Source organism: Diceros bicornis, chromosome 9, assembly GCF_020826845.1.
Source record: "Diceros bicornis minor isolate mBicDic1 chromosome 9, mDicBic1.mat.cur, whole genome shotgun sequence".
Taxonomy (NCBI): Eukaryota; Metazoa; Chordata; class Mammalia; order Perissodactyla; family Rhinocerotidae; genus Diceros; species Diceros bicornis.
Window position 1 is genome coordinate 68,193,926 of NC_080748.1, and position 19,482 is coordinate 68,213,407.

Consider the following 19,482-nt stretch of genomic DNA (forward strand, 5'->3'; position numbering starts at 1 on the left):
AACAGGTTTTTATTTTTTATCTCACACTGCACGTCCTTTACATGCTGTCTAGAGGTTTTGCTCTATGCCTTCTCTGGGATCCAGGCTGACGGAATAGTCACCATCTGAAAAAATGTAGAGAGAAAGAGATGAATGATAAATTACACAGCGGCTCTTAAATATACCACCCAGAAAAAGCACGTTATCTCCACTAGCATTTCATGGACCAAAGCAATTCATATGACCACAGTTAACTCTAAGGGGAAATGAAGTACAATCCTGTTACCATACTGGAAGGAACGTCTTAATATTTGTGGAACAGTTCTAATGACCACCACTTGTGACAATACCTGAATATTAGACTTCCTGGTCAGGGGCTAGATGGAGATTGCAGGTATGTTGGTGTAGAGAGAGTAATAAAGTGGGTGAGAGAAAAGAGAAGAAAGATTCTTAGGACCCTGTAACTCTTTAACCACTCGGTCCTCTGAAACAGCACAGTAGAAAGACCTCTGTAGCTAAACCACAACATCAATGAGTAATTTCTAGAAACACTCCCAGGATATGTGTATATTAATTTGTTTGTTTGCTTGTTTTTGTTATGTTTTGTTAGACCCATGGTGATACTTTTTCTCAATTTCTGAGGGAAAAAAAAACCTTCCACGCTAAACTACTTAGAAACCAAAAAGCCTCATTCACTGTCTCGAAACAGATAGTTCCTAAGTATAATTCGTTTGCTTTACCAGGTCAGGTTTAAGATATAGTAGTAGTGATATATTATTGTGTTGGTAGCCTGTAAGCATGGTGAGGGTGAAGTAATCGGCCAGCCATAAATTGGAGATAGAACAATTATTTAATTTCATTCTATGCACAAAGAACCTTTATAATTTCAAACATAAAACTTGAAAGGAAAATAATCCCACTCTCCTCTCTTTTAACACAATGCACATTAAACTTAATGAAAAGAAGTTTTTCATTTTGAAAAGAGAATCATTTGAGAAATGAGAATGTCATAAGAAAAGAAAATGAAAATTGGAATCTAAACTCCAATGAATGTCTTCTCTGGTTGACTCAATGTCATTCATTGAATAATGTGAGTATACCAGAGTTGTCACAATTGCCAAGAGTCTGCAAATATCCTTGTCCTGTGTCATAGGATGAAAATGAAAGAACTTAGAAATATGTATTAAGTACAAGACTCTAGGCACTACTCCAGAGTCTGACCTCAATATACATTACAAGAATATACATGATTAAGATAGTTAAAATGTGTACTTTTCTAAAATAATATGCATATTTAACATATAACCAACAAATATAAAAAGTCACAATGAATAATTTCAAGTGCAGTGGATAATTAGATGGGGAGCAATGAAGAGTATTTTCTTCTATCTGACAGACATTTGACCCTTTCGCACATGAAAAGATAGAAATAACCCCAAGTCCTTCCCATAGGCTTCTTTGTGATTTGCAATATATTTCTTAACTACCATGAGACACATGGCTACTCAGAAAGTACCTTAGTTATGGAACTAAAGATCTGCTTAATTAGTTTTACCCTGGCTTGTGTCTGCCTTGTGTTCATTTAGACATGAACATCGTGCTTTGTTGGTCTCATGCCTGATCTCCATAGTTCCGAGAAATCAATCAGATACCTAGGAAAATTCTGTTTTAGACTTTGCTTCAAGGAGGCAGTGCCCCTGTGTGGAAGTGTAGATAAAATAGTAGTTGTTTGTCCTATGGTTCACTATATCTACCTTACATAGCAGCCTACCTTAAGTGGGCTTGCTGTGAGTTACCATGTGGTAAAGCAAATTATGAGGTGGATAGAGCTTTGATGTCTGAAAGCTTGGGGAAAGGTGACCACTGTCCCAGCAAGTGTGGAACCTCTCAAGGCTATGGAAATGTTTAGGTCCATATCTCAAGTCACAACTGTTCTGGATTGTGAGAAAACGATAAGAAAAGCTTATTATCGTCTCTCTCCCTGATGCCCTGTACCTAAATGCTTATCCCACATCCTAACTTGATTGAAAATATGATCACTTTACTGCATGGTTATGAACAATATGTAGTTATTGGCTTCATGTGTCTTGGAAATTTCCAAACAACCCCCATTTTTTGTGCCCAAAATACCAAATAAGATTCATTTAGACCCATATGTTTTCTTCCTCAGCTTTGTGAAAGCCAATTTTCCTTGAAATAAATTGTGAGATCATAGTCTGGGAACAAAGAAGAAATGAAAAGTGGGGAAGATGTACAACAATTACCACTCCCTAGTTTTCCCAACTGCTATGTTCACAGTGGTTAGCAAACTACTACAAAGAAAGGAAAACCATGACACAGGCAAGTATAGTTTCTTCATTTCTTTGGAGAGAAAATGACAGTCTGATTGACCTCAGCTCACCCGCTAGCACATCTCAGGGTATTGAAGGTGTAAAGATCCAGAAGCAACATTAGTTCTCCATTTCTCCGAGTAGAAATAAAAACACACCAATTTTAGAAGATGAGAGTAGAAAAGTATTACAGGAAATAATCTACTGTGTCTATTACCCCAAAAAAGCCTGAATCTGACTCAGAAATAAAGCTGCTGAAGTAGAGTTCTGTCCCTTCCTTTTTAAAAGACAGATATCAATGAGACTTTTCTCACTCTTATCTGTTTATCTTCAGCATCATATTCCAATGTAGGATTTGCTCTTTTGACTCATATTAAGTTTGTGACCTCTTTCTTGTTAGTCTTCTTATTTGCCACATTAATGTTCTTCATATTCATAAAAAGAAGTGAATGAAAGATATTTTTCCTGTCTGTTAGAAATGAGTCATGACCTCTTATATGGAAGTATGAAATACACAAAGTGAATTGTCCTGTGATAGTAATTTGGCAAAATTGACTTTGTTATTCTGAGTTAATGACCATAAAGTGCTCTTCTGCAATAGTGACTATTTCTCCTAAATCTTCGATATGAGGTATTCAATAATGATTTTAAAGGAACTCATAGTTGTGTATGACAGTCACATCCCAAGATGTATAATATTGCCATAGAAGTATATTTCAGACAATGTTATAAGATGAAGATAATAAAACTATATTATTTGCAGTTTGGAGAATCCTTAATGAATATTGAGGAAAGGTATTGTGAGGATATTAAATTTTCTTCAGGAGATGCAATTTGTAGTAATTATACTAAAAATATTAATGATTAAAACACTATGTGTCAGAGGCTGACTAGCTGATTAGAAAACCTATTTCCTCTTCTTCCTGGGTCAGAGTTAGACTATATTATTTAGGCTCCACTGAACCGAGATGTGGCCATGTGACTGATGTCTATTCAGCAGAATGTGAATGGAAATGATGTGTGCTATCTCCCAGCCTGGCCATAGAAACTTCTTGTGTATAGTGCTGCATACTCTTTCTCCATCTATTGTTCCTGAAGAGCAGAATCACCAGATAGAAGGAGCTGAGACATTGAATAACCACATGAATGGGTGCTTGCTAGGAATCACTATTTAGGACTTCATGTGAGCAGTAAACAAACTTCCATTGTTTGGGAATAATAAAAGAAGAACTTTCATATCCTATGTGACTGGCTAAGCTCCTGTCAGACCAGCCTTCTCACAGATAGCAGCTATGAACTTCTGACAAAATACAAAAAAAAATTATCTAAAGACCCTGGATACTGAACAAAAACAGACAGACTCTGTGGGGGGCCATCAAAGAAGCAAACGACATGAGACAACATGCACTGATTTGACAGTGTGTTGTAGTTGACGCTGGGCACGGTGGCTAAAATTCCTATAGAAAATCCCCATCTTTCTAGCCTGAAAAAGCAGAGGACAGAATTCTGGAAAGTGATAGGGGAATCTTGGAAGAGTGGGAGACAGAGAGGGGAAGCCACAAATTCCGTGTAAAAAACTCCGGCTGATCCGGGAAGTATGTATGCACGTGACAGATTCAAAGCAGCCCGGGTAAAGATAAAATAACTGAGCTGAGATTTGAAGTACCACCCAAGAGACTGTTTTTGATTATCAAAGTTAATTGTCTGCTAAACAAAAAATTAGCACTCTTTGGAAGACCATAACAGAATCCAGAGCCTACGTGACATGACATTCACAATGTTCAAGGTACAATCTAAACTTATTCAATGTAGAAAAGAGATAGGAAAACATGACCCATCTCAAGAGGAAAAAACAATAGAAGAATAGCACAATCATGTTAAAAATATTAATGAAAGTAAATCAGTTAGGTTAATGCTATCTTCTGATAGATACAACCTCAGTAACTATTATTAGCTTAATGAATACACATTACCCATATTCATTAAAGACTAAAACATTAATTTGTTTGTAGACAGACAAATGAGATAGATTCATCAAAAATGATTCTTAGAAACTAAGCTCAAAAAATGAAAATCAAAGGAAACAATCAACAAAGTGAAAAAGCAACCTATGGAATGGGAGAAAATATTTGCAAACCATATATCCAATAAGGAATTCATTTCCAAAATATATAAGGAACTCCTATAATTCAATAGCAAAAAAATAAATAACCCTATTAAAAAATGAGCAAAGGATTTGAATAGAATTTCTCAAAAGAAGACATGCAAATGGCCAATGGTATATGAAAAAATACTCAACATCACTAATGATCAAGGAAATTCAAATCAAAACCATGATGATATATCACCTCACACCTATTAGGATGGCTATTATCAAGGAAAGAAAAGAAAAGATAGCAAGCATTGGCAAAAATGTGGCTAATTTATAATCTTTATACACAGCTAGTGAGAATGTAAAATGTTGCAGCCACTATGGAAAACAGTATGGAGGCTTCTCAAAAAATTAAAAATAGAACTACCATATGATCCAGCAATCCCACTTCTCTGTGTATGGATTTAAAAAAATTGAAATCAGGATTTCAAAGAGATATCTGCACTCTCATGTTCATTGCAGCATTATTCACAGCAGCAAAAACATGGAGACAACTCAAATGTCCATTGACACACAAATGGATAAATAAAATTTGATATATACATACAATGGAATGTTATTCAGCCTTAAAAAAGAAGGAAATTCTACCATTTACAACAACGAGGATGGACCCAGAAGGCATTATACTAAGTGAAATAAGTCGGGCACAGAAGGACAGATACTACATGATTGCACTTACATGAGGTATCTAAAATAATCAAATTCACAGAAACAGGGAATAGAATGGTGTTTGCAGGGGATGGGGGAGGGTGAAATGAGGAGCTCTTAAAAAACATTCTTATAAACTGAATTCAAGAAATGAAAAAAAGCTCACCTCTAATATGTTTGAAACATATGAATAAAGGAAGACCACAAATGAAACTGACAGGATAATTTTTTCATGCAAGAAGAGGTGGATTATATCATACTGAAACCATCATTTGTTGAGGGTCTAATATATTCCAGACACTGGTAAGTGGTTTGGGCAGGTAATATAATATTGTAACTTTAAAAAAATTCAGTCAGTGTTAACACTGTGTCATTACAATTTACTAATTTTATCACTTTCTCATATGTAATAGAACGAAAATAACACAATATCTTTTAGGATTCAATAGAGAAAAACAAAAATTCCTCTAAGTATTTCCATATTGAAAGAGATTTATTACAAGGAATTTGATGCTTACAAACTCATTAGAAGCATCGGGGAGCAAAATTCACAGGGCTGCTATTGGATTTCAAGTCATGCGACTGCAGTTGCGAGAGATCAGAAAACTGCTGCTGCTCCTCAGAGGTGAGACAGCCTCCTGACATAGCTGCCAGTTTCCCAAGCGCCCACAGCCCCAAATCTGGGAACCAGGCAGTGTGACACTGAGTTCAGCCACTACAAAATCCAGTCAGCAGAAGTCTGCTTATCAGCTGCTACCACTAAAGAAGAAAAAATCACTCTGCATCCTTTCACCTTTCAAATCTTGCATAAGTAAATTTCCATGGCAAAACCTAAGCCATAACCAAAACCTGGCAGCAAGAGAGTCTGAGTCTGGGGAATATAGTTCTAAGACTTCTAGCCCCTGCAATAAAGATGAACATGCCAAATGATTGAGAATTTAGCCAACACACAAAATCCAGGACTACAAGCTAATTCACAGGGCTATTGTAAACACGAAATGAGAAGAAATATATAATAGGCCCTCAAAAATACTAACTTTCTTTCCCTACTCATAACCACAAATATGTAGGTTCCCAGATGAATCTTACAGTCTAGCCTTAAGAATCTGGTTTTATCTCGTGAATTCACAGGACAATGACCCTATTCAATAGAAGAAAAAGTTTTTGTGAATAATTTAGAAGAAGAACCAAGTTTTTCTGAAGAGGCTAGAAAAGTTCTTCTGAAGAACCTGGAAGTTGATGATGGAAAAAGACAATATGGTCTCTATCCTCCAGATAGGAAGCAGATTTGATTCATTTGGAGAGAGGTTAGGAACTGAAATGAAAAGAGTGGCTTTGGGAAGTGTGCAATATTCAAGGATCAAGCATTTCACAAAGATTTGGTTCTTTGGACAACTTCAGTCTCATATTTGGGGAAAGAGATATTTTCTGTGTTGCTACTGAGATTGGCTCGACATAATAAGAATTAAAGAAATATACAGCCACTTGACAATTCAAAGGTTTTACATCTTGGGTAACATCAGGAGATGGGACCCTGGAAAGGAACCAGCAGCTTCATGGAGCATCTTTGAGGCAAAAGCCACTGCAACATGCTTGCCTCAAGTTGCTACCTAGGCAGGAAATAGCTACAAGTTATTTGACAGTGGAAGAACGTGAGGCGCTTATCATAGGTATATGAAAATATCCAGAGACTTTCATAAATAGCTGGGAAGTTTTAGGAAAGGAGAGAAGCTAAGGCCCTGCTGTTATTCAAGTGGAAGTTGATGAGCCAGTAATATCAAGCGTTAAATTTAACATGACTATTCTTTGTTAGTCACATAAACTCAAGACCTGTGGAGATTTGGGTTACACACATAGGGACTCGGTGCAATTTCTGTCTTGTCTATGACCCAACATTAGGCACATATCCTTTCAATTTATATTTGGGACCAAGTTCTGGTAACAGGAGCTTGGGCTATGGTATTTAACATTTCTTAAATTCTTCCTGGCAAATTAGGCAAATTCCTCTAGCTTCTGAAGAGAAAATATTCTTTCCTAGTGAGCTTAGGAAAAGGGCCTAACAGAAGCTGCTATAGAATAATAAATTCTATTTGGGTATATGAAAGGGACTTGAAGTTCTGGAGGAGAGGCAAAGGCTACAATCACTAATAATCAGTATTTCTTCTGTGTCCCCTATTCTTCTGGAAGGGCTTTCTTGTTCTGATTTAAAAGTCAGGCCAATAGTTTCCTTTGACATAGCATTTAGTGTGAGCAGTAATTCTCCCATTTAATACTACTATCTTTGAGGTCCTCTTATTATCTGCATTTTACAAGTGAGGAGATAGGCTTAGAAAGGTTAAGTCACTTGTCCGAGTACTCTATTTATGTGAGTTACAAATTACATTCGTCTCAGAAGCATTGAACTGAATATATAAGCTCTTCCACATCTTAAATTATAGAAAAATATACTTAATACCAGATAAGATTTTTTCTAGAAAGTTTATCTAGATATGTATCAGGATTTTAATCTGCATTGCTTTATTATTACTATTATGGTGATGATCAAACTCTATCAAGTAGAAATATGTAGAAGGTGAAATTACCTCAAAACCCTAATTCCAAAGGAAAAACCACTCTTAATTTGATATATATTCTTCCGGGTAAATGTGTATATTTCAATTTACAAAATACTGCATGTATATAGCTATGCCATTTTTTCCCCCTTGGTCAATCTCCTTATGAATGGAATTGTTTCTAATTATTTTGCTGTTTCAAAAAATGCTGCAATTGATTTTGAAATTTCTTCTAAGAAATCAGTTTATGTATGAAATATTTATTGCATTCTCTGTTTAATCTTCAATTAGTGTGTTTTCAAAAAAGGGCGTATTTTTTCATACTCCAGTGATAAGAGTAAAATATTGGGGGCCGACCCGGTGGCATAGCAGTTAAGTTCGCACTTTCAGCTTCGGCAGCCCAGGGTTCACCAGTTCGGATCCTGGGTGCGGACCTACTCACTGCTCATGAAGCCATGCTGAAGAGGTGTCCCACATAAAAGAGCTACGACTCTACAGCTATGATACACAACTATGTACTGGAGCTTTGGGGAGAAAAACAAAAGAAAAAGAGGAAGATTGGCGACAGACGTTCACTTGGCCAATCTTCGAAAAAAAAAAAAAGAGTAAAATATTGGTTATTTAGCAACCAGGAGTTTGCCTGCACGTAACCAATAAGCATACCCACAAATCACTGTTTACCTTAATGACTGAAATAAGGAAAAAAATCCCTGGATGATTTATGAAAAAAAAAAGGATGGAGAGTGAAAGTAATGAAGGAAGTGCTTGTGTGAATGATTTCTATGTCTCTAATGGACCGAAATCCTTTAATTAAATTTGCTATAAGTGGGATTTTAATTATTATTTCTACTGAAATTTAACTTCTCTGGTTATGTGAATAATTTTATAAAGGTACCTACATAAATCTGTAGCAACATCATGGCCAATTCCTCCCTATCTAGCAATTTAGTTTAACACATTTCCATGAATTAAATTCCTGTAATGATTGCAGACATAGGAGAAAAGATGAGATCCAATAAAATAGATCTACTAGGTGAAAACATTTTCTGGAATAGACTAATAATAATAAAATAATATTACATACTCCCATACAGTTTTTCTATATCAATTTTTCCATTATACCTAACAGACCGTAATAGTTTCTGTCTTCTTTGGGAGAATCATTTTCAGACTCTATGCATCCCCACAAGATTTACAAATCTCAGAAACTACATGACCAAAGGCACACTGGGGCTAATCTAACAACTCTGTGAATTTTCAGAATAAGTGGGACAGATATGAGAGGGAGAATACCTGGATAAATAAATGCATAAATGGATGGATAAATGTGATAAATGGATAGATAGGTTGGCAGGAAGGTAGGTAGATAGAGAGATAGATAGATGATAGATAGATAGATAGATAGATAGATAGATAGATAGATAGATAATAGGTAGATAGATAGATAGATAGATAGACAATAGGTAGATAGATAGATAGATAGATAGATAGATAGATAGATAGATATGACGTTTTAAACCAAATGTTTGTATGTTCACTGCACCATAATAAGGCCTTTATATAAATTGTCTTTCTTAAGCTTTACAGGAATCCCATGAAGTAGGCATCTTAAATGAGAAGTGGAAATTGAGGCTTAAAGCTGAATTGCCCAAGATCTTACACTTAATAAATGGCGTGCCCAGTATTCGAACTTGAAATTTAGGATCACAGACACTCACTTATGCATTCAATATAATTGAGTGACTATCATGAGCCAGTACTGCTCAAGACATCACAGATCAAGCAGGGAACAAAACAGACCATGCCTCTGCTCTCATACAGTTTACGATCTACTGAAGAGAAGAGACAATAAAAATATAGGTGTCTAAAGTATCAGGGGCTAATGAACACTATGAAAAAAGTAAAAACAAGGTGAGAGAAGAGATCATGAAGGCAGGGAGTCTGAGACTATTTTTGTAGGAAAGGAAGACATCTGAGTAGAGACCTGACTGAAGTGTGGCACTGCCATCAAGCTATCTGGATGAAGAGCATGTCTTGCAAAAGGAAAAGGTCAAAGATTCTCAGGTGGGTGTTTGCTGGATGTGTGAGAAAAACTTCAAGGAGATGAGCACTTGCTGGAGAGGAATGAGTCAGGGTGTTGCAGGAGGCAGGGTGGTACGAGGTGAAGCACAGAAGTTGTCAGGGAAAGACCACACAGTTCTTCATTTGGCATTTTATTCTCACTGATGTGGGAAGCCATTTGAGAGCTATGGGAAGAGAGACATATTAACCCCATGTTAATAGGGTAACTGTGGCTACTGTGGGGAGAGCTGACGGTAGGGAGGCAAAGAAGAGACAAGTTAGGAGAGTGATTCTCAACCCTACCAATCCCAGTGCATAAAAAATAAAAATGCCTTCTTTACTATTCTAATAAATCTAAACTACCTACACAACTGATTACCAAAATAAATCAACATTTAAAATAATTTAAAAATTCAAGATTCAAAAGCCCTATTTATAATACCAAAGGTCAATAAATGGAAAATAATTTATTTTAAAAACCATGTATTTCAATAAATGTCTTTTCCTGCAAGAATATATTCGAAAACAGTGACTCGGGGTCAGATTTTGACACCCATTTGTATGCATGCAAAATGTGAAAGCTAAAAGGGCCAACCAATACAGGTGTTTTATCCTGGCAACTCAAAGACCAAGAACACCATGGGCAATGTCATTTTTCTGATGAAAAAATCCTAATAAAGTTTCAAACAACACCAGGTATAACTTTCCTTCAATCTACACAGCAAGTATATCCCTGGAAAATTCCAGGTGCATTTAAAAAATTTAAAAATTCACTTTGTGTTGATAAGTAAAGTGGAATTAGATTCTAGATTCAGAAATGACCATGAATGTGGAACATTTAAAAGTAAACCAGAATGGAGGGTAATTATTTTTTTCTGGAGGACTGTCCTGCGCATTGAAGGGCATCTAACATCACTGGTCTCTTCCCACTGATATCTTCTTCAACCCCTGTGACTAATGAATATGGCTCACCAAGTTTTGCAAATACTTTAAGGGAAGGTATTACCCACATTGGGAATCAGTGAGTCAGGAGACTAAAGCAAAAGGCCAGATGAAAGCACAGTGGTGAGAAGTGGCAGATTCAGGACGTGAAGTTAGAAATTACAAGATTTGCCAATGATCGCATGTAGGGTGAGAGGGAAAGAGAGAAGTCAAGAGTGACTCCAAGTATTCCAGCTTGAAAACTTGGGGAATGGAGTTGCATACATATGGAGTTGTCCATTTGGAGACAAAAGCCCTTAATTGCTATGTTACATCGTCTCTTCACGTGTGGTAATTATGAGGCCATTGGGAAGGCCCCTCCTGCCCAGATACTTCCTCACCAACTATACTTAGTGCCTAGAAATACTATGGGTTTTGTTAATTATGAAAATATTTTCTAAAATACAGTAAATTAGATGGAAAATTTTCATAATAATATTCCTTTAATATTCAGTAGAATTAAGAACATTAAGGGAATGAGTATTTTAATGAGAAAGAAAAAAAGTGCTGGATGTGTACTTCTAAAGGAAAACTGATCTGGTTAGGGTATGCATGAGGACTCATAATGGGCAGTGAAAGAGGGGCTGAAACTATGAAAGGAATGTAAAAAGAAGTGGAAGGAGAATGGTGACAAACTTTGTTGGCGTTGTTATTTTGCTTAAGACTGATCATAACCAATGATGTACCTGTGGCCACTGTGACATATGACAGCTAAGTTTCACTGAGCAGCAACCCATCTCCAATAGAAGAAAAATAACTAAGTTGACTTCAAATCAAGAAAAATAGGGAAAGTTGTCTCAGTTTCCCCCATGAGCCTAAGAACAGACGGATCTACCATCTCCCCCTTAAGGATAGGCAATGTAGTCACAGACTACTGTAAATCATGGCGTAGCTGCCCATGAGTCCACAGTGGGCGTCTTTCCCCTTTAGGTCAAAGGAGTTTACTAAATTCTGTCCTTGATCTGCCCACCTTCCTGTCCTCTAACCAAGCCACAAACATATCAAAAGAGATAATCCCAGGAAAATCTTTCTGGGTTATTATCATACTCCATCCTCTGAAGTCGTATTTCTCAATGTAAATTTGAATGAGACAAAAGTCAATGCTTTAATTTCAATATGTTATCTCAATACATCCATATACAGAATACTCTAAAATAATTCGCGGTATTATTTCTCAGAACACTTGAAAACAAACTCTGCTTTCCTTTCACTTTCCCTGGGTCAGTTTCATTTACATAACAATATTGGTTGCAAAAGAGGACTCCTTGTTGGTGAAACAACTCCAGAGCTTGAAGCAGCTGCAACGAAAACCAGAAAATAGCATGATATTACCCTCTGTGAAACACAGAAAATGGGTGCTTCTGGAATGGTTTATATCCAGCACTACTATTTGACAAGTGTGATGTTGAACTGCATTAAAAATTAATTTATATAATGCAGTAGTCATATAAAACTAAGCATAAAACACAGTAGGGGAAATTGCATTTTCTTACTGTTCAGACTATTGTTACAGTCTTTTGGTACCTCATGCTTTCTTCCTACTTAGTAGATTGATGTTTATTTTCCCAGGGCTCATCGACTGCCCGCAATAGCATTACTAACTTGTCTACTGTTATGCTGCCCTCAGAAGTAGTAAATCTTGCTGACCACGAAAGGGTCTTTAGCTTCAAGAGACTACTCATAATCTCCTGACAGGAGTTTAATCAAAATTCAGAAATGATGCCTGAATGCTTGCTCCTGGCAAACACAGTCTATGTTAAACCTAGGTCCAGCTTTGGTTTTGATCTCATGATGTAGGGCCAGGGATAACTTAACTTCAAAGTGTTATTTTCCTTTGTTTTCATGTATGCAGTCTGTATAAATAAATGTCTCATTTCTCCCCTAAGTCTCGCTGAAGAAGGCTATTTGCCAAATAGGCCCATTCACCTTTTCCCCTAGTCATTTGCTGCTTACTCTTTAATCTTCTTGTGCTTGTCATAAGTCATGAAACTATTAGTTTGATTCCATTTTTCCAAAACACCCACAACATTGTTCTACAAAAAACTATAAGGATTGAAAACATATTATTTAAAAGCGATTTTCCCTTCCTTTTCTGTTTGATGCCAGTTCTGTTTCTTTTATTCTTGGCTCTCAGTATATGCTCACATCCATTAAGCCACCTCTTGCTGCTCCCACACCTTCTGCAAAGGCTTGCCTCGGCGCTTCTTCCATGGAAGCTCCTCTTTAGACTTTCAGCTGATGAATAGCAAGAATTTGTCAGTCAGAAGGAGATGGTTCCAAAGCTGACCAGACATCATGTGCTGTCATAGTTCTCTACATTCTCCCGTCCGCCCACCTTGGCCAAATGTAGCCTTTTTTGATTTTCACTTCTATTTTAGAAGGAATCTCAAAGACTGAGGCTCATTCTTAGCTGAAACCTAAGCAAAGAGGAAGAATAAGGAACAGATACATTTTGGAAATTCAGCAAAAAGAAGTTATTTCAATATCTTTTTGTTTAAAAACATATGTTCATGTTGCATGGATAGGAACGAGAGCATCAGGAACTGAATTTTGGAACTAAGGACATTGTAAGTGTTTAGTAAGTTATAAACCCCTTATGGATTTCATAATTCAACCTGGATTTTAAAGGATCAGAGGTATGCTCTCTCTTTTTGGCAAAGCTAAACTTATGGTTTCCAAATAACTACAATTATTCATATTTTTAATTTCCCTAGAGGAAAAAAATCTACTTTATTCCACCTAGTCATTCACATTCTCACCTAGATTTTTGCATTGATTACGATGAGGTATTTTGCTTACTCAACCTATTTCTGCAAATACCTTACAGTCTCCCAGAAACATTATGTGATGCAGAGCAGTGGACGTCAACCACGGTTCATTCCCAAGCAAGAGGAGCTTTAAAAACTTAAGGTTGAGACAGCTCCTCATTTCTAAATCTCCCTGGAGATGCTGATAATCATTTATGTCTCCAGTTGAAAATCACTGATATAAATGTTTCTGTGGTGTGCAGGTTCAAAAATTTAAAACTAGATTAAAATATTTCTGCATCTATTGCCATTTTATTGCACTTTTTATATTAAAAAATTCCAAAAACATCAAGTAAAGACTCTTCTTATTTATTTGAAATCATCTGCTATTATTATCCTCCTCCCCAAAAATAGAGCCACCGACATTGCCTATTTCAACATTATTTCGAATAAAGTTCCTCCCAGATATAAAAGTGGAGTTAGAAATTTAAAAGCCACACTGGAAGTTTTGATCATCTGAACCGAGGGATCTGGAGTTGACTGGTAAATCTTCCTGGATAGCCTCTGAAATATACTAATCACAGGCCACAGGCTCCGTGGACATTCAATAAATAACAATCAATGAAGTTGAAAATATGTTGCTTTAAGTTGACTCTCTAGTTTTAAATAACCACTTTCAAAACTGCACCTTAAATATGTCATGAACATAAAGAATATTTATGAGTGACAGGTCTCTTCATTCCTTCCAAACAAGTGATTTATTTCTGGCAGACAATGCTGGGTCTCCAATATTCAGGTTTTCATTTCTGAAGTCCAACATAAGAATAGGAAAACACCCTAAATAGTTATTACTACTGTCAATCAAAAGAGTAAGTTAAAATTTAAATAATAGAGATTGATTTTATCTATATTGGAAAAGATTAAAAGAAAATAAAAAAATAATTATCAAGAACCATGTCCTGGTGAAATTATTTAAATAAAGGAATAAAGTTGGAAACACTGAAACTACAAACATAGATAAATGTAAAATGCTTTGAGAGAGTGGCAACAAAGGAATGTGATAGTCATGGCTTATTCATTCTGGTATCTGATTTTAGGACTACAACTCATAAATATTAATCAGAAAAGTGAGTTTTGATTATAGTATAGGAAAAAATTACCTACTTTTGCCTTAATAAAACACTTGGATAATTTATAAAATTGAGGCATGAAATCTTTTTATTAAAAATATTTTAAGGATACATTTAAGAATGATTACAGTAAAATGGTTTGATCAGTTTGCCATGAATCTAAGTAGAGCCTCCTACTTGACACTCTGAATTCCTGGGTCTTCTCCTGCACTGGAACACTCATTAGCAAGGCTTCTCTTAAGTCAAGTAAGGCCTCCATTTATTTATTTTACTAATAAATTAATATATTTTTAAAAGTACCAAAACAAGATTTTAAAAAATGGTTTTTTCCTAAAATCCTTAAGAACGTAAACAAGTGATTTTACTAGATGTGTTATGTATCTATTCCATAATTCAATTCTACAATTATCATAATAATTGCATTAGAAAATAACCAGCCTACTATTACATAAGGGGGAAAAAGGAAATAAATATTAAATACCTACCAATAAATAATAAATCTTTTAGTTCCTCTTCTACTCCACAATGATTTCTAAATTAAATGGTATTCTTGTTGATCTTTGATATTTTAGATGATGATGCATTTTTAGAGTAATGTGTTTTTCTCATCACATGAAATCCAAAACCTAGATTTTGTCAATCATTCCCTATTTGGCCCTCCAATATAGACTGTGGAAAGAATTGTTACCGCCACATTGACACTGACTATGTAAAACAAGCAGTGGCCTCCACTTCAGGTTTAAAAAGGAAGCGCATATATGGAGCATCTAACACAACAGTAGCAACAACGGGTAGGTCAAAAGATTTAAGCACATGGAGAATTTAGGTATCTAGCTATTATTCAGAAGAGACTTGAAATGTATATGAAAATGAAAGAAATATTATTTAGAAAAAAATGAAATCATTAAGAAACAAACCTAGAGCAATTGTCAGCACAGAGAATGGAAGGAGTGCGTAGAAATTACTTTCAAAGCTATAGTTGTAGATAGTTAGGCAACAGCATTCCCTAGGTTTAAGAAATAGACTACAAACAAGAATGAAAAGCAGAACGCTAAAAACACCCATGATCAATGTTATCTTTTGGATTCAAAATATCAATTTTAATAACTGTACTAATAAATAATTTAAACAATTTCTGTTCTATCATAAGATGCTAATAAAATAATGTAATATTATTATGACATTTGATTATGTTGCCAACAATATTTTCATATTTAAAAACAAAAGACTGTTTAGCTAAATTTTTTTTAGGAAACTGATTTCTGAAATCTCAGAAAAATTTTGTATGAGTAAATCACACACTATGTTTCATATTAAGATACTCTACAACACGCACGCACACACACATCACAGAATCAGAGTCTGCCATGCTATTTGTGCTTTTGCAATACCCCTTCTCTGTTCCTCCAATGCTGTGCTCTTTTGTTTGTAACTGCAAATAACTGAAATATTCTTTTCCCCACTCCTTGTCCACTTGGTAAGATCACAGGCATCCTTCAAAATTCAGCTGAAGTGACCTCTCCTTTATGAAGCAAACCTAACCTCTTCCCCACCATGGGCAGGATCGTGGCCACCCCCAACCACCTTTTCGTAGTTTCCTATACTCCTGTGGGCTTTCTGTAGGGTACTAAAATTTGTTATAGGAGAAGCTAGGAAGAGAAAATTGCAAAAATGGTTATCATCTGGAATTCCAGTTATACGACTTATGAATTTATTAGGTGTGTAACTTCAATCAAGTTGTTCAACAACTCTGAGCATCCATCTCTTCATCTTTAAAGTGGAGCTAAGTATGCTCACTTACAGGCTACACTAAAGGGTACGTGTAAAGCACAGTATCTGTCCTGTGTAAACAAGAAAGGATAGTTATCATGACAATGATGAGGATGAAGATGAGGATGATGATATGCCCTCACTAGACTGTGAGGTCCTTGAATCTTTGAAGACTTAAAGAAAACCTTAGGGATCTTGTGACCTCCGGGGGCCTAGGACATACCACTTTACAGATTATCAACAAATCTTTGTTGAATTCTAAAAAATCAACCATAAGCAGCTGCTCAGGAGAGGAAGTGTGGCAAATAAGGAAAAAAAGTGCATGAAGAGGACAAATAATTCAAGGCCACATGTGGAAGGTAAACTTAGATTTTTATCTAACGGTCAATAGGTAACCATTGACATTTAAAACAAGGAATCAACATGATAAATATTACCATTTTAGAAATATGGGCAGCAGTCTGGAAAACAGATTGAAATATTTTTATTCTATGTATACAAATGGAAATATTTATTAGCTGCAGCCGTGAGTTCTCATTTCCATTACATTAGTCTCCCCTCGTCTATGGGGAATATGTTCCAAGACCCCCAATCGATGGCTGAAACCACAGAGAGTACCAAACCCTGTATATATTATATTTTTTCTATACATACATACCTATGACAATTTATAAATTAGGCACAGTAAGAGATTAACAACAATAACTAATAATAAAATAGAACAATTATAACAATATACTGTAACAAAAGTTACCATGGGTCTTAGCAACCTCAACATATGATATTTTTTTCTTTCCTAATTAAGTCATGAACTTTCACCTTTTCACTTACAGGAAGCACTTTACAGCCTCTCTTTGGCATATCTGAATTGCCAGTATCACTACTCTTGCACCTTGGGTCCATTATTAAGTAAAGTAAGGATTACTGGAACACAAGCACTGCGATACCAGGACAGTCATCTGACAACCGAGATTCCTACTAACGGGCAGGTAGCATACACAGTGTGGATACAGACAAACGGATGATTCACGTCCCAGGAGGGACGGAGCAAGACAGCACAAGATTTCATCATGCTACTCAGAATGGCACTTAATTTAAAATTTATGAATTGTTTATTTCTGTAATTTTCCACTTAATATTTTCTGACCACGGTTGACCACAGGTACTGAAGCAACGGAAAGCAAAGCTGCCAGTAAGGGGGCACTCCTGTATTGTGGATTTCAGAAAAAGAATTAAATTTTAAATTATTATTTTTAAGGACATTTTTGTTTGTTTTGTTCTATTTATTAAATATTGTTAAATCTAGGATTTGCATCTTTTTCCTTTGTATATTTTACACTCTCTGCCATACATATTTTTTTTGCAAGGGTGAAAGATGAAGAGAATATATGTGAAGTTGAAAATCCATTAAAATACTTGTAATCAATGTTAAAAGCTAAGTAATTACAGAAAAATAATGTAGAATTATAATAATTTTCTAGTTGCCATTCACAAGGGAAGAAAACTTGACAAGAATAGAAAGGTCCCTTGGTAGATTAGTATGGCATTAAACAACATTTCATTCGCATTTCTGCATTAGGAGATAAGAATTAGTAACTTTCATGCTTTTTGACGCACTCAATACTCTGTAGAACTATCCTTGAGCCTCAGAGGCTATTTACCTTTCTTTGCAACGTACACACGTGTCAATCTTTAAAGACCTGGAGAATTTGAACAATAAATCCTCTAAAGCAAATTGTGTAGTAGGTTTACATGTATCAGTTTGCTAATGTATTTAATCTTTCTCGTTACCATTATTCCTACAATCAAAGCAAACTGTCAACTGTGAGATGGACTTTAATTTTTAAAAATAGAAAAGCTAGGGATCCTTACAAATAAAATTCCATTTTTATTAAAACATTAAGCATGAAATATTGGCTTACTATCCATTGCAGTTGGATGATATCACTTTCTCCATTTAACAATATTTTAATCGATCACGACATCAAATAAATTTAACCTCTGAGCAGGTCTTTTGTTGAATATTTCAATGAATCTCAGCTATATAGTTTTCTTTGGAAAATAGGTGACTGAGACCAAGAAAATTTATCCTTACTTAGTTATAATGTGACCATAATAATAATTAAAATAGTCATTTTATTGTAATTTCTTAGGTGCTATGGGCTGGCTCCACCGGGAATGTAGAAATAAAAGAAACGGTTTGCTCTCTAGGAGTCAATGGAAAGAGGAAGAAGGATCAAGGGTGCAGGAATAGAATCTCACATATTTAACTATACAAACATTGTGTAAGGTAGAGGAATGCTTGTGAGCCCTGGAAGCAGAGGGAAATAGTCACCAAGGCACTATGAATGGCCACGTCCCCAATATAGAGGCGAAGGAAGCTGTAAGTGTTCTAGATCCAGCGATAGAGATGAACGTAGGCAATCGTAGCCAAGGGACTTTAGATATTTTGATCCCAAAATGAAAAATAAAATAAAAATTGATGGATTGGATTCATCAAAATTGATAATTTTTGCTCTTCAAAAGTTAATGTTAAGAAAACGAAGACCAGCCACAGACTAGAAGAAAATATGTGCAAAACATATAAGTGATAACAGGTGATATCCAGAATCTAAGAAGAATTCTAAGTTGAATAAGAATAAGAATTAAGAATTAAGAATTGTCTCAATAATAAGGAGACAATCTGATTCAGAAAAGGTGAAAAGATCTGAATAGACATTTCACCAAAGAAGATATATAAATGAAATGTGCACATGAAAGAAGTTTAACACCATTAGTAATTAGGAAAATGCAAAGTAAATAATACAAAGAGATACCACTACATACCCATTAGAATGGCTAAAGTCAAAAATATTGACAATACCCAGTGTTGGCAAAGATACGGAAAAACTGTAACCCTCATGTATTGCAGATAAGAATGTAAAATAGTATAAGCACTTTGGAAAACAGTTTAGTAGCCTCTTAAAAAATTAAGCATACACTTAACCATATGGCCCGCAAGAAATTAAAATAAATGTTTAAACAAACACACACATAAATGTTTATAGCATCTTTATTCATAATAGCCAAAATATAGAAGCAATAAAAATATACATCAACTGCTCAATGAATAAACAAAAGATAGTCATCCAT

At 35.4% G+C, this 19,482-nt stretch overlaps 1 long non-coding RNA gene across 1 annotated transcript; it reads left to right on the top strand.

The window, feature by feature from the left end:
- The first annotated feature begins 654 nt into the window (after nucleotides 1-654).
- Nucleotides 655-17,651, top strand: LOC131410288 (uncharacterized). Its single transcript, XR_009221216.1, has 3 exons — nucleotides 655-1,069; nucleotides 2,150-2,323; nucleotides 17,188-17,651. It is a non-coding gene; the product is annotated as an uncharacterized LOC131410288 (long non-coding RNA).
- Nucleotides 17,652-19,482: the final 1,831 nt, after the last annotated feature.